Below are 5,056 nucleotides of genomic sequence, written 5' to 3'. Positions count from 1 at the left end.
CCATTGATATTATTAAATTTAATATAAATATAGTTTTTACTATAATGTAATAGGTTTCTATTCAGTACATCCAATATTAAATACATAAATATCGATAATTTTGAAATGATTTAAATTTTGTTGTTTTCATTGGAAATTTGAAATATTTGCTCTTTCTGCCCATTACCTCTCTCCTGCCCATTACCTCTCTCCTGCCCGATATACTCTCTCCCTTTAACGTGACGTTGCATATACACAAAAAATTATAGTCTTTTCCCGACATTAGTTTTTCTCCCAGCCGATTATGCACGAGAGCAATCTCTCTCTATAATTTTTACAAGATATCCATAGCTTTATGCTGCAACACATAAATTGGAAGTTTTTTAGAAGAATTCCAGGTATTGTTTACGGTTTACACTTTACGATTTAGGATGGCAAGCTTGTCGTTGTTTTATAAGATTATGGTTGTGGATATATATGTTGTAATAATTTTTTCACTTTTGTCTTACAGGATATCTATACCATTCTGCAAAACATGCATTGCAATTGTAACACTAAGGAAAACATGTGCCTGTGTAACAGTAAATGTTCCATTTCATACACAGTAAAGATTCATTTCTTTCTTACTTTCCCGTGAACTCTGAGGAACACAATCAAGATTACATGACTTGATCAATCAAATTATGACTTTCCTGTGAACCTAGTTTAGCTTTGATGTACATCGTGCATGTGAGTAAAAGCTTGTCAAGATTCTTCAATTGCATAGAAACTAAATTTGTAATTTATCAAAATTTTCACACGAAAGTATCGGCACTCTAACCATTTGTATCTATTTTTAAAATTTCCATTTCATATCATCAATATTTTTTAACAAAAATTATCGACCCTTATGATGCAATGTTTCGATAGTATATATATATATAATATTCTTAAATAAAAATACCGAATTTCGTATATAAGTAACAATATTTTAAACTTCGAATGTAATTTAAACGTCCACATTTAGGGGTGAGCAAAATTCGACTCGATTCGAAAAATCGTTTTTTCAATTTCAAGTTATTTGAGTCGAGTTATTCGAGTCAACTCAAAATATTAATTTGATTTTCGAGTTCGAGTCGAGTTCAGATTTAGCCAACTCGAAAAACTAAAATTCAAAATGACATCGTTTTGATATTTAAGTTTCATTGCATTAAACTACGTCGTTTAGTTTTTATTTCTCAAATCTGTTTTTCAGTTCTTTTGCAGTACATCCAGGTCCAGCAAAAACAAGCACGTATCCACCCACCAAAGTCAAAATCTTTAGTTTTCATCGTGCGTCTTCTTCGATCTTCAGCTCTTCCATGATTCCATGATGGAATGACTTTATTTAGCAGAAAGTGAAGATTTTCAATCATCGGAAACAGTTCGTTAGCAGGCGCAGCATCATAGCAGAATTCCCAAATCAATTAGATATTTCTTCATTAGAGGTTTGTTTCTCTTAATTCCCTTCCTTTCTTTGTAAGTCTCGTATTTTTTGGTTGATTTATTATTAATGTTGTCGGCTTGTTGTTGTTAATTTATTCCCAAATCAATTAGCACTTTTGTTTAAGTGAGCTTCATCAATCCAATATAGATAATCTTAGGTCTTGGTAATGGTGGGGGGATTGAACCAATAAAAATGGTTTCCACTTTATTGATTTCCATATTTCTTTATCAAGTTTCTTGGATTGATGAGGTAAACTCTCACGATAAGCCTAGTGCTATTGAGGTTGAAGGCCAAAGCATAATTGGATCTATTGATACTGTTGGGGCTCATCTCATCCATAATGCTTTGTAATATTATAGAGTAGAGTGAGTGCTCCATAATGATGTCGAGGAAGGTAAAATTGATTGAATTATTTTCTCCCTGTGCTTGTTTGTATATATGTAGGATATTTTATTTTGTTGTTTGGTTTGTAATATAGAAATCTTTTGTACTCAAAATATTGTTTACTTTTAACATTCTTTAAAATCGCTACATATGATAAATATTTCCGTCTAAACTAAGATACCTTCAACAGTAACCTTATTAAATAATAAATTACAAAGTGAAATGCTTAATCTTTTAACTGCATCTGCTAGAGGGCATGTAAGCTTAATAGCAGTAGAGACAAACAATCTGCTTTTAACTCGTGACTTTCTTTTTAAAGTTACATATAATTTATTTTGCATCTCAATTGTGGTATTATATTTTGAGATCTTGTATGAAATTTGGATGTTATCAGAATGACTTTCTTTTTAGAATGACATGAAACTATTTCCTCGTATGACATTTGGATGTTATTAGAATGACTTTCTTTTAATGGTTGCTTTCTTTTATGGAGTTGTTAATATATTATATTTTGATATTGTAGATTAATGAATCACAAGGGACACAAAGCTCACAATCATGCTGTAATAGTTCAACTCAAAGTTCATAATGTTCTTCTACATGTGAAGTCAATGCTCCAAAGAGTAATAAAGGTGTTCGAAAGAAACAAAAACCAATAGCAGCATGCTGGAATCATTCCAAAAAATATGTAGTTGAAGATGGGGAGGATAGGGCAAGATGCAATTATTGTGACACGACTTACTGCATGGAAACTGGGAGTTCTACAACCAGTCTGAATAATCATTTGAAGGTATGCTTAAAAAAACCTCGAAAGTGACCTCGAAATAACAATACTTCAGACTGACCACGAACGTGAAGCGACAAAACTTTCAACTTGGAAGTTTGAAGAAGAGGCTATTAGAAAGGTGTTGATTCACATGATAATCGTGGATGGGCTACCATTTCGAATTGTAGAGGGGAGAAGGGTTTAAGTCATTTATTTCTTTAACATGCACAAGGTTTCATCTCCCTTCTAGTTTTACAATTAGGAGGGATTGTCTTGATTTATTCAACTGCATGAAGAAGTTAATGAAGAATGCTTTTGGAAAAGATACAAGTAGAATTTGTTTGACAACTGACACTTGGACTTCACTACAAAGGGTATCTTGCATGGTTCTACCGGCAGATTGGATAGATGATGAATGGATGTTGCAAAAGATAATCATAAGCTTTTGTCCGATATATGCTCATAGAGGTGAAAGCATAGGTCAAACTCTTGAAAAGTGCATCCGATATTAGGGGATTGAGAGGGTTTTCACTGTTACAGTTGATAATGCATCTGCTAATGGTGTTGGTATTGAATATCTGAGAAAGAAATTGAACCATCGAAATACTTGTGTTGCAAGTGGGAAATATATGCATATGAGTTGTGTTGCACACATTATTAATCTCATCGTTCAAGAAGGTGTTAAGTATGCTTATGTGTCTGTTAATCGAGTTAGAGCTGCTGTGAGATACATAATGGCATCACCATCAAGAAGGAAAAATTTCTATGATCAGGTAAAAAGAAGAAATGATAGATACTAAAGCTCATTTGCATTTAGATGTGCCTACTAGATGAAACTCAACGTATATAGTGTTGAAGGTGGTTGAAAAATATGAGCATGCATTTGATTCATATGCTTAGGATGATAATGGCTTTTTTCTCGACCTCACAGTTGGAGATGGAGTCCATACATTTAATGATTGGGAAAATGTTCGAAGAATTATAAAAGTCTTTTTATGATCTTACATTGAAGGTGTCCTGATCATTGCATGTCACTTCTCATTTCTTTTAGGAAACATTGATAGACATGCATTGTTTACTTGATGGATGGATGGATTGTGGAGACTTAGAAATAATTTCCATGGCTTAAAAAATGAGGGAGAAGTACAACAAGTATTAGAGAAATGTCAAGAATATCAACTTCATAGTTTACATAGCCATTATCTTAGATCCACGATGAAAAAGGGGCTTTGTGAATTTTGGTGTACACTTGCTTTTTCCTAATGTTGCTAGCGAGGTTATGAAGATGATTGATAAAGAATTGCATCGTTTGTTTTGATGAATATTCTTTCATTTTCAGGAGAACCGTGAGCCATGAAGGTCAATAAAATAGTCTGACATAATTGTCCATGTTTATGGACTAACATCAATCAAAGGCGAGTTTGGCCATGCAACAATATTTGTTGAAGAAACAAGTTGGTTTGGAACAAAATTCTGAGTTGGATAAATATTTAGTTGAGGAGGAAGATGAAAGCAACTCGAGTTCATTTGGTTTATTATTGTGGTGGAAAGTGAATAGTCCAAGATACCTTGTTCTTGCACAAATAGCTCAAGATGTTTTTTTATTCATATATCGACAGTTGCCACAGAAAGTGCATTCAACACCGATGGACGTGTTTTAGATGGTTTTAGAAGTTCATTAACTCCGACAATGGTTGAAGCTTTGATTTGCATCAGGATTGGCTTCGAAAATCTAAGGATCCCATCAATCTTGACGAGCATGTTGTAGAACTTCAAGACATGGAAGATCATAATATTTAGTTTTGATTCGTAATGTTAATTTTTTATTTCATTTATATTATAAGTTTACTTATAATTTAACTAACATATTTGTTTTTATCTTTTTTAGATTTATCAAAAATAGTAGATAACAAAGAAGCTTTTTCAAAGCTACCGACAATGCATAAAGAAGAAGCGGAAGTCTAAGGTTTTCGACAATATAATTCGAGAACTCAGGTAGTTTGTTGTAATTGACTTTTTAAACTATCACCTCTTTGTTTTTTTTGTATCATCGTGTGATGCTGGATTTTCTAAACTCTATTATGTAATTGTTCAATTTAGTTATTAATATATTTCGGGCCATTTCTTTCCTCATTCTGATATCTTTAGTTTTGCTTCGACATGACTTGGATAAGAAGGGGTTTAATGAGACCTGTTTTTTAATGAAAAAAATATTATTTTATAGAGAAATTTGAATAACTCAACTCGAAAAAATTTCAAGTCAACTTCGAGTTGTAAAATAGGACTAATCAACTTTGGATAAGAAGGGGTTTTAATGAGACCTGTTTTTAATGAAAAAAATATATTTTATAGAGTTTTTAATGAAAAAAATATTATTTTATAGAGAAATTTGAATAACTCAACTCGAAAAAATTTCAAGTCAACTTCGAGTTGTAAAATAGGACTAATCAACTAGAATAACT

At 32.2% G+C, this 5,056-nt stretch overlaps 1 long non-coding RNA gene across 1 annotated transcript; it reads left to right on the top strand.

Annotated features, from left to right (window-relative positions):
- Nucleotides 1-1,251: 1,251 nt before the first annotated feature.
- On the top strand, nt 1,252-4,376 carry LOC120148982. The gene is made up of 3 exons (XR_005518416.1): nt 1,252-1,445; nt 2,352-3,367; nt 3,934-4,376. It is a non-coding gene; the product is annotated as an uncharacterized LOC120148982 (long non-coding RNA).
- The last annotated feature ends 680 nt before the right edge of the window (nt 4,377-5,056 follow it).

Source organism: Hibiscus syriacus, unplaced genomic scaffold, assembly GCF_006381635.1.
Source record: "Hibiscus syriacus cultivar Baekdansim isolate YM2019G1 unplaced genomic scaffold, ASM638163v2 tig00002793_pilon, whole genome shotgun sequence".
NCBI lineage: Eukaryota > Viridiplantae > Streptophyta > Magnoliopsida > Malvales > Malvaceae > Hibiscus > Hibiscus syriacus.
The sequence above is the reverse complement of the archived record's forward strand: the minus strand, read 5'-3'. Positions and strand labels throughout refer to the sequence as shown.